At 44.2% G+C, this 11,775-nt stretch overlaps 1 non-coding gene across 1 annotated transcript; it reads right to left on the reverse strand.

Moving 5' to 3' along the window:
* Window positions 1–10,652: 10,652 nt before the first annotated feature.
* On the reverse strand, window positions 10,653–10,725 carry TRNAT-CGU (transfer RNA threonine (anticodon CGU)). Its single transcript has one exon. It is a non-coding gene; the product is annotated as a tRNA-Thr (tRNA).
* Between the last annotated feature and the right edge of the window lie 1,050 nt (window positions 10,726–11,775).

Raw genomic sequence — 11,775 nt, forward strand, 5'->3', positions numbered from 1 at the left:
AAGGGCGATAACTCCGTCCTCGCGCGTTGTGTGCTGCGTGTGCGAGTGAAAGCACGCGAGGGAAGCCGATGGTCGCGGCTCAATCCGGCGCGTGCGAAGAAGGCGGAGAGAAAACGCGCCGTCTTCCGTCGCGCGAAAGATGGAGGGAGGATGGGAGGGAAGGAGGGAACGGGGCGCGGGGTTGTGCTCCGGCAGCGACTGCGTATTCCAGGACCGGGTGCAAGGGAAACTGACGATCGCGGCTCAATCTCACGTGCTATAGGGAGGAAACTGTGGATGCAGCGCGTGAGAGACGGGGCTTACAATATTGTGGATAAGCAAGGGAAACTGACGATCGCGGCTCAATCTCGCGTGCTATAGGGAGGAAACTGTGGATGCAGCGCGTGAGAGACGGGGCTTACAATATTGTGGATAAGCAAGGGAAACTGACGATCGCGGCTCAATCTCGCGTGCTATAGGGAGGAAACTGTGGATGCAGCGCGTGAGAGACGGGGCTTACAATATTGTGGATAAGCAAGGGAAACTGACGATCGCGGCTCAATCTCGCGTGCTATAGGGAGGAAACTGTGGATGCAGCGCGTGAGAGACGGGGCTTACAATATTGTGGATAAGCAAGGGAAACTGACGATCGCGGCTCAATCTCGCGTGCTATAGGGAGGAAACTGTGGATGCAGCGCGTGAGAGACGGGGCTTACGATATTGTGGATAAGCAAGGGAAACTGACAACCGTTGGACCAATGAAGTTTATTCCTATCCTATCCAAGGGAAACTGACGATCGCGGCTCAATCTCGCGTGCTATAGGGAGGAAACTGTGGATGCAGCACGTGAGAGACGGGGGTTACAATTTTGTGGATAAGTTGAGCAATGAAATAAATAATTATTTATTATCTTTGAAAAATAGACATTGCATTGTATTTTCTGTACGAATGTGTATGCGACATGACCAAAAATGTGGGTGAACAAGTTCGTCCTACCATTTTTTCCTTGTGTGGTGTGTGTGTGCCTGTAATGTTCACGTTTTTTGTGGTCCGTAATCTGAGCCAAAGATCCATAAGTGGTCTCCATACAATCCATAGACACCACAGAAAAAAAATGTCTGTAAAACCTTCTGTCGACGGCTTGCGTGAACTTTTTGTGTGTGGCTAAAACTCCCTTAAGGGGAACTATCGTGGTGCGAAGCCATGTAAAGGGGCTCCTGATTTGCAAGTTTTGCGAGCTAAACGTTATTTATTCCTCTCCGGCCGTTAGATTACAGGGTAGCACCGCCTATTCCTAGCTGTTCTGGCACGTGGCGTCAAAGCAACGCTCACCTTCTTTGGTCGAGATATGCCTGCAGTCCTCGCGAGAGCAGCTGTGGAGAGTGGCAAGCGTCATCCAATCATCGCTCCAATGAGCGCATCCTTGCGTAACAGGGGGGCGCCTCTAGCATGCGAAGGGGGCAGAGATTCGGACTTAGTTGCGTGTCATGTGGCCTTCGTTCCCAGAGGCACCTCGACATTACTATATAGCCACGTTACTCGCCTTAGCTTATCCCTTACTGCATAGATTATATAGATTGGGTTTTCTCAAGCTCCTAAGCTAGCTTATCAGTTCGCACTCATCAACAAACCAAAAAATTGAGTTTTATTTTCAATTTTATTAAATAATTGCTGCATACATGTTCACAATGTTTTAGCATTACTGCGTCTGATATAAGACTGTAGCAATGTTTTGTCGGATTTGAAAGCTGAAAATTGATTTTTAAGGTGAGCCGAAAAATTGAGAATGACCACGCGTGACCTTGCTGATAGCATCGTGTGTGATGCTTCGCTTTATAAATTTGAAGTAGCCTTCCCCCTTGGCAAAGCAAGCTGCTGCGAAGCCAGCGCTAGCATAAACTTCTTTCGCCGCCTGTTGGCAGCTGCGGAAAGCCTATTAGAGGCTCGATGGCGCAACATTCGGACGACACACACAGAAGAGAAGCACACACCACAGAGCGCTAATCGAGCCTCTAATATGCTGTACCAACACGCGCCGCCTTCAACCTTGCGGAAAGCGGCCGTTCGGCGGCGCTTGCCGAGTGCGGGCCGCTCCTTCGGGACACGCGCCTGCCCTCCCAGTTTGTAATTGGGCTAGGAACAGTTAGTTCTACTTAATTAGTTCAAATTAAATCAGCTTAAAGCCGAACAAATTACTACATTATTCTCTGGTTTTTTAATGCTCTGTAGGAAGCGTATGTTTCTCATTGAGGCTCACACACCCCTTGCCTGGGCATCCGGTTAAGTCCAGCTTGCTGCCCTTCGTGAAGGCGCCGTAAGTATGGTCCCTGAAGCCTCGTGATAGAGCTTTACTACATTGAACACTTAAAATCAATTTTAAAAAATCATCACGCATCATTAGTACATTAAAGTAGCACCAGTGAATTTGGTGCTTGTGCCATTGAAAAGTTTGTCACTGGAAGGGCGTCTGAATAGCTCAACACCATGAGAGCACTTCTACAGGCCGTATTCTTTCGTTATCAAAGTCTGAAACATGACCAGCAAATTCAAAACATGCCATACACAGCATAAAAGTGCGCCAAGCAAGATCAGTAAGCTAGGGCAACAAAGTACGGGCAAAAAAAGAAATGAAAGAAAGTGGACAGGGGCTATTGATGTGGCTGTTCAAAGTCAGAGATTTGGTCATTTCGTAGAGGGACCTCGGCGCTCCTTATCGTGGCCACTTTTTTAGAACGACGGCGTTATTTCCGCCCACCAGGGCGGACTTATAACAACGCGTCGTCTCATGATCGCGCGCACTTAGAGAAGGGACGATTCGGCGCTCGTAAAAGATATCGATAGTTCTCGCTCAAATGACCAGAGCCATCCAACCTAATTTCATGCTTTTGAAGCCGTTTCAACTCGCCATCTTTCACCAGACAGCGAGTGGGACACGAGCGTGAGAGTGTAGTATGGAAACGGTGCTTTATCTCAGTTAAGTCAGCAAAACTTATCTGTGTAAAACGCACAAACTTAGTGCATCGCGCACCACGGCCGCGCCTAAAGCAACGCAGCTAAAGAAAAATAGGTTTGTGTACCTTACCTAAGAACAAGAAGGCTTGCCTGAACAACTCAAGTGCTGGGTTTACATAGGCGTAGGAACTTTCAGTCGCCTAACACAAACCGCTTGCTTTGAGGTGAGATTGCGATTCCTGATATACGTGAGTGACAGTGGTCCCTAATAAATGCCTAAGATTTCTTTGTCTAATATGTAAAACCAACATGTGGATGGCATACAGCATTTACATGTCAAGTATATTTCGTAGAAACTGTAGCAAATTCGATTAATTCCTCAGAAGGACGTGGTCCTCAGAAAAGCCGAAGAGCTTATGCGACCGCCCTTGGATACAGAAGGAAAGCATCTAGACCTGTGACCGTTAATGAGTACACAGTTATCAAAAGTACATCTAGCTGCTATAATGCTCCTGCCAACAAAGGTGGCTGCAGGCTTGCTATGCACACATCAAATACTTGACGGGTTTGGGTAGCGAGAACACGCGCGGTTTGCATCAAGACCTTCAAGGAAAGAAAGGCCGTCGACTATACAAAAGCTCAACTGTAACTCGACTGCACAATGCGAGGGGTTTTGAAGCACGTGCAAGTGACGACCTCTGCGATTCATTTGCATTTGCAAAGTCACCGGGAAACCCTACACTCACCTATGCCATATTATGAAGCAGCTATATCCACGAATCTTTTACATTGCTCCCTCGACAGCCTGTTGAACTTCGCCGCCACAAATCAGCTAACTCAATAGGCAGCACTTTCAAAAATTATATTTCGATAGATTAAGCTAGTTCGAACAATTGTTTGTTAGCACCCCCACCTTGAGGGTACTTCCTTCTAATAAGACACTCATTTAGGACACTGAATCGGCGTTTGGTGCTGTACTGTAGCAGTGGTTTGGTCAGGACCAGTACGCTGCTATAAAGCAGCAGCGAAGTTAGGATAAGTGCTGTAAATGCGTAAACTACTCAAAGGAAATACTCTCTCGACGCTTCTAATTGAAATATCTTGAAGCTCGACAAATCTTTTGCAGCATAATTTCTTGAAAATGTTGGCCATAGAGTTACACTGGTGTATGGCGGTGAAGTTCAACAGATTTTTAAAGCAGACATGTCCGAAAAACCTGTACGTGTTCCCACATAAGCGCGGCGCTCACGCCGTCCCGTCTGGGGTGACGCACAGCGATATCGGCAGCCGCTGCGCACCTGTGTTTATGTCAGTGTTTTAGATTTGCGTGAGGCGTGAAACGTTACTTTGATGCGTGATTCGTAAGGCCCCATGCGCATGCGTCACCTCTTTGCAGAGAGAGCGTGTCGAGAGATCGATGTTTTAGCTATGAATCGAACCAGAACAGAACTGCAAGCCCTGAACGTTTCTTTTTTTTTTCCACTTCAAAACAAAACCAAAAAAGAAAAAAAGAAATAACGGTTTCCTATTCAGGTTGGTCACTTTTTGTGGGGCTGTTTATTCATGCATTTCCTCCGCTTGGGGCTCAACCATGGGGTCTACGTCATATATAAATGCTCACGAGCTTGCAATCATTTTATAAGTGACTACACCGTTTTTGCTCTTTTACGTCATTGCGTGAGGAGGTAGGCGTGTTAATAATACGCTTATCAGCGTTTGAAACTGATGAGCGTCGAAGAGTTATGCGAGGGTGGGGGCGGGGGGGAGGGCCTGTTATCGGCTGTCGCATCTAAACGTCGACAAAAATTAAAAATAACGAAGGCCTTTACGCAAACCTGTGTGTCGATGGGCATTGTTCATGCTAGTCATGAGTATTTCTTTTATCGAGAACAAATGATTATTCAATTAGGTTAATTACCTAACCTTAATTAACTTTCCTAATAAATGAAGTGTCGATTATAAGGTAGCGGAGGTTATTAATTAATGATAGATAGCAGCCTTTAAAGCAACCTAGGCATTAAATGGTCCTGATTTCCGACGAAAAAAGAACACCACCGAATAAAAAATAGAATAAAGAAAAGAGAGAGACTGAGCTGCTGTTCTTTCAACTGTTCAAGTAAACCTACTAAATCTACATGACGGCGATAAATGTGCTTAATCTTTGTATTCAAGCGAAAGATGGGGAAAGTGGAAGAGAAGCACCCTTGCGGTTGGTCGGAAACGAACCCACTCTCCACATGATAAGAGTTACCCATCCTGTCGTTGCTCGGATGAGCAAATCTGTTTACAAACCGTGGACTCCCTACTGTACACCGTGTCATTCATGTTCAGTTGAACAGAACCGCAAGCAGGGCTATCGGATTTCAAGGAAAGTGACGACGCACAACACGCCCACCTACGGATGAAATGCTCGGCATATTTTCAACAGACAGTCGCGCACGCTCAAACGGTCCGGATACGTGTTTACCAGTTTTGTGGAGGACAATGGAACTGTGTGCGTGTGTGTGTGTGTTCGTGTGCTTCAAGGCTTCAAGATGGAGTATTGTGTGAGAGTGTTACAAAATATAAGCACTATATATTTTGAGGATTGGCATTACGAATTTTAAATATAGAAAAGAAAAGAATAGAAAAGAAAACGAAAAGAGAAAAGAGAAACGTCTTTCATAAAACGGACCATAGCGCCAACAGTGCAGTAAAGAATAACAGCATAACCTGGCTACCTATACATGAAATGGCTAGAATCAGAAAAGCAGGGCAAGGGCGAAATATGTGACTTCTCAATTCATTTTGACATACAGCATTGGTTCACTCATTCGCCAAAAAGCAGTGCACCTTAATACGTACAAAGAGTGACGGACGGAGCGCACAAACCGCCTGACTAGTTTCTGAAGTGGAGGAACAGTCATGAACAGCCTGGTTATCCAAAAGGAGCACGAGGCGCTACAACACCAGCCATTTTTCATGAAACTTCGGATAAATAAACTACGTGCTTCTAGCCAGAGAGAAAAAATAAACAAGAGAAAGGCGGGGAAGAATCCCAAACGAATAAAATGGCCCCAAGCTCCCACATTTCGAAACCAGACGTCACAAAGAAACCGCATTGCGCTTGATATTTCAGAAAAATGCAACAACTATGCGAACATAATGCATAGGCGCTTACAGGGGCTAGAAAGGAACTATTGGGAGAAATTTTACTTGAGCCACATAAAAGGCAGAGGGCTTGATGATAAAACGAATATCTGCAAGTAACAGCGCGACGAAGGACGAAAAAAAAAAGAGCATGACGGACACAGCTGAACGCCCTAGAAGTTCACAAAATAAAAACAAAAGCAAAGAGGAAAAGTTGCACAGGAGAGATCGATGGCACACAAAGAAATGTACTAGAACCTGAGAATAAACGTGCGCAAGGAGAAAATAGACAAGAAAACTGACGGAACACAACAGAGGGTATGACAACAGATCGATCAATGCAGGCGACAGGAGAGCACTGGGAAGGTCCAATAAAATACAGCGCGAGAAGTCTGCTCAGTGGGAATAAGAAAGAAAATCACAGCGAATATACTTTGCCTAATTCACGACTCCTACAGAAGCTCACGGACGGAGAACCTGCGGTAGCACTCGAAAGGAACCACGAGCGAATGCTTCGTCTAGAGAAGGAAGTTGTCTTTGGGTATGCATCGCCCGTTGCTAGACTAGTCGGCCGTTTTGTTTGATTTGGTTTATTCGTTTATTTACATCATCGAGGCGTTAGTGGCCCAGGAAGAAAGGGAGAAGTTCACTTCAAGGAAGCCTGAGCCCACCTGTACACGAAACCCAGTACAGAAGTTACATCAGTATACAAGCAATCAAATATAGCTATACAGGCAAAAAGTACGGCACAGTGTTAGCGTAAAACGAACATGTACAAAAAAGACGATTTTACAGCTTTTATCCAAAAGTGTTCATATAAAAAAATTCACCGATGACTACGAAACTCCCTAATGCGAAATTTGAGCGCCGCTCTAACGCCGCTCTTTTCAGTTCGCGTGCCAATATTTTGTATTGCGATTATTAGGCACACGGTTTATATTAGGAAGAAAACGCTGGTGCACAGCGTAGCTGGTGAGGACAATCTGCCTCGTGCGGCACATTGCAAACGGAGCGAAGTGTGGTGCGACTGCGCAAGGGTGTAAATAAAGCTTACGTCATAGACAACCGAGAACGTGGTTAGCTTCGTTAGTTAATATGTGGTCTGAAGGGACCACGTAAGTTTTGAGGTAGTTGGTACCTAAATACATGTAAGAACATGCGTTGAATATCACACAGTCATGAATAAAATACCGTGATGCTGAGTAAGAATAGCGTCTATGAAACGAAACTAGCGACTAGCGGTGTTTTTTTATCTTTTATTGACCTGAGCCATGTGGGGCATCAGTTTTCCACTGCACGTAGATCGAATTAAAGGACACTAGCGTAATTGAATTCTGGGGTTGTACGCATTTCATTTTGACATAATTGTTTCGTCATCACTCGCATATCAGATAGCGCTCGTAGATCTTCAGATATTTTTTTGGCCTCATGACCCCTGAACCTTTTAGGGGCTTTAATCAATATCACGCGTGCCTATTTGCCCATCTCTGCGTCGCACCACACCTGCGGAGCGGCAGTCGCTCGCTAGAACTTTTGCAACAGCCTACACAGAGCTGTGACCCCTAAACCGAGTTTCGCAGTGAGTTGCGACCACGGCGGATTCAGGCGAGGGGGACAGGGCGAGTCTTTAAGAGGAAGCTTTAGTTCTGGCCCAACTCCGACGCGGCCTATTCAAATACATGTAAAACGCAACAACCTTTTTCTGGGATAACTCCTGGACCGATTTTAATGAAATTTGTTGATTTTGAGAGAGACAGCTAAGTTCTAGTGACTGTTGAAAGCGGAATTTTGATTTAGGGCCTGAATTTTGTTAAAAAAATTTTCAACTATTCGACCACTTGAAAAAAGATAGAAGCACGAAGTTTGCAAATTCATAGCTCTGCATAAAGAAGAGATATCGCGGTTCTGTAAACGGCATCCATTAGACCATTCAAAGCGGACAAATTTGATATGTCATTTTACATCTTACGTGAAATTGTTACGTTGGTCACAAGGGTTCTGCAAAAGATGTATTTCCGTATTACTATTTTTTTTATATTCATGTGTTCATATCAATTTTGTCCGCTTTAGATTTACTATTAGATGCAATCCACAGAATTGTATCATCATTTTTGCTTGTTGAGTTACAGAGTTGTAAGCTTGATAGTCCCGTTTTTTGAAAATTTTCGATTTTTGCCGATTTTTAATAAAAAATTCACGACTAACTCAAAAATTCGAAACCAACAGTCACTAGATTTTAAGTTTTTCTTTTAAATGCAGCAAACCTCGTCAAATTTGGTGCAGCTGTTGGTTTCAAATTTTTGAGTTACGTCGTCAATAATTTATTAAAAATTGGCAAATATCGCAAATTTTTAGAAAACGAAACTATCAAGTTTACAACTCCGCAACTCAACAAGGAAAAATGATAATACAATTCTGAGAATCGCATCTAGTAGTACATCTAAAGCGGACAAAATTTATATGTCAAACATGAATATCTAAAAATTTCATAATATGGAAATACAGCTTTTGCAGAACTCTTGTATACAACATAACAAATTCACATAAGATGTAAAATGACACACCGAATTTGTCCGCTTTGAATGATCTAATGGATGCAGCTTAGAACACAGCGATATCTGTTCTTGATGCAGAGCTACGAATTTGTAAACTTCATGCTTTTATTTTTCTCAAACTGTCGAATATTTGAAGATGTTTTTAACGAAATGCAAGCCATAAAACAAAATTCCGCTTCCAACAGTCACTAGAATTTAACTTTCTCTTTCAAATGCAAAAATTTCATTAAAATTGGTCCAGGGGTTATCTCAGAAAAACGTTTTTGCTTTTTACATGTATTTGAATAGGCCGCGTCGGAGTTGGGCCCGAGCTAAAGCTCCCTCTTAAGTTAGGCGCTTATTCACCTCATAATTATATATACTAACAATGGCACCGACAACAGACACAAACAAAACCGTAGCGGCGGAGCGTTCCGCACGGATGAGGCGAACACCGCAAAATGGGGGAAACAGGCAAGAGGCTGATAATAGACAGATTTGGTTTAACGTACGCTGCTATAGCGTACGCTATACGCTATAGTATAGCATACGCTAAGCAGCGCACGTTTTTTACAGTTTTAGTTGGCATGCGAGATCTTCGGATCTCAGACAGCAGCGATAGGTGGCGCCCGTTCGAAACGAGAAGCGATCCCGAAAACACCACGTGGTTATGCATAATACTCTGCCGTCGAAGCGGCCTGAGACTACGCGAAAACCGCTTACACAGTCATTTGCTACTAACAAAGTGCATTTTACAAAAGCAACGCCAAATTCAATCGAAGCGGGCACCGGGACCGCCGCCATGTTTCACACAAACTCCGCAAACCACGCAAAGACGCTAACCCTAAATCTGAGAAATAGCGTGCGTACGCTACACGCTATGGGTCGTTTAGCATTCTGCGCATGCGCAGTGACGACCCGCTATTTTATAGCGCACGCAATTGTATAGCGTACGCTAAAGTAAAACTGTCTAAAGGCTCAGCTCAGCTAGCGTGGATCCGCGCTGGGACTCTGGCGAGGTCAGTCGCTCACAAAGCCAGCAGAGGGACGGTGGGAGGCCGTCTCCGTCGATGAGTTGAGTTGCAGCCAGTCGTAAGCTCGTCAGCCGAAAGACAGATCGCGAGAACTGCGTTTCTCCCTAGTTTGGAGAAGAAATCTCCCCAGTTCAAAGACAGGGGAAGGAGGGGTGCCTTGGCTGTGGCGTCGCGGCAAGGCAACCAAAGTGCTCTCTTTACACAACCTCCCCGCGAGCTCGCACGTAATTATCTCGTGATAACCACGCGTGATGGATGAATGGAATAACTTTACTGAAAGGTCCGGCGAGCTGCGCTCCGAAGATATCGGAGAGCGCGTGCGTCTTCAAAACCTCCAGGCGATCATCGTATATGGAAGTAAATTAAATTCCACTTGATGTTACAGAATGTCAGACCCCGTTTCACCTTCGCTCTGTTAGGGCTATATCTTATTCAATAACTGTTTAAAAGCAGAATAAAAGTGCATTTGAACGAAACATGTCTCAATGGTGACTGTAAACTTCTGAGCCTACAAGAAGATAAGACATTTCTTATGTGACTTCGCTCATCGTTCTGAGGCTAGAAAATCAATCGCCAGACAGTGCTAAACAACGTTGCATTGCACTGTTACGGACATGTGGACTGTTGCAGCAGTACGCTGCATCGCGTTCAAGTGAGCACAATTTTTTTTACTTTGATTTTAAATCTCCGTTCTCTTATTTACTTTCGTTCCGTTTATCTCCTCTACTCAGCACAAAGTAGCTCACTTGTATTCACACTGGCTAACCTGCCTCTATTTCTGTCTTTCTTCCTCCTTTTTCTAAAAGCATGCCTTGGTGCTACTACAGAAAGCAGAACATTCCATGTCGCATACCATACGCGTGAAGAAAGGGGGTTGACCGAGGTGGCCGATTTCTATTAGTCATATCATCAGAAGCCAACAAACACTGACACAAAGGACAACATAGGGGAAATTACTTGTGTTTAATAAATGAAATAAAGTAGCGATAAATAAATCGAAATTAAAGTGGATGAAAAAACAACTTGCTGCAGGTGGGAACCTAACCCACAACCTTCGCATTACGCGTGCGATGCTCTACCAATTGAGCTACCGCGGCGGCGTTTCCCCATCCTCTTTCTTGGGTATTTATGTGTGTAGAACCCTGGAAGTGTTAGCCAGCGCCACCACTCACAGACCTTGGCGGCGGAAGTGGAACGTCCTTTTTGCCGCAGGCGTCACGAGAACGTGATCTTTTTGGGTGAAGGCAACTGGTCAATAAACCCACACATGCTACCTGAAGGCATCAATATTGCCGGATTCGAGACCCTCGTTATGTAATAAACGATAAGAAAGAGGGTTACGAAAACGTGCTTGAAAACGTGCGAAAACGTGCAAGAAAACGTGCTTGTGCATGACGTGAAAACCATACCTTACCGTAATTTCCTCAATTCGGTTGCTTGCATACTCACAGCATTCCGTCTGTTCATCTTTATTGCCATTGCTTTATTGTCTTTATTGTCATTATCCTGCCTCTTCGAGATCAACTCCACGCTTATTGGCTCACGGTTTATTTCGAGCTCGAATTCGTTCTATCACTTCTTCGGCCCACATTTTCAGCTGGCGCGCAAGGGGAACAAAATTTTCACTTTTCAGCATGGATACCAATTCTGTTAAAATAAAAAAAGAATCGGTCTTCAACCGTGAATAGTAAGCTTTTTTATAAATGAAATAACCTTTGTGCCACTGAAGAAAAAAGATCTGTAGTAAAAATACGTCTTTCTGCATTTACTCCGTATATATATATATATATATATAAATATATATATATATATATATATATATATATGTACGACTATAATGGAAGAGAGAATAGTCTAGAGGAAGAATTCGAAATCCCACAGGTAACGCCGGAAGAAGTAAAGAAAGCCTTGGGAGCTGTGCAAAGAGGGAAGGTAGCTGGGGAGGATCAGGTAACAGTAGATTTGTTGAAGGTTGGTGGACAGATTGTTGTAGAGAAACTGGCCATCCTGTATACGCAATGCCTCATGACTTCGAGCGTACCGGAATCTTGGAAAAACGCTAACATAATCCTAATCCATAAGAAATGGGACGTCAAAGACTTGAAAAATTATAGGCCGATCAGCTTACTGTCCATTGCCTACAAAGT

Source organism: Dermacentor variabilis, chromosome 1, assembly GCF_050947875.1.
Source record: "Dermacentor variabilis isolate Ectoservices chromosome 1, ASM5094787v1, whole genome shotgun sequence".
Classification (NCBI taxonomy): Eukaryota; Metazoa; Arthropoda; class Arachnida; order Ixodida; family Ixodidae; genus Dermacentor; species Dermacentor variabilis.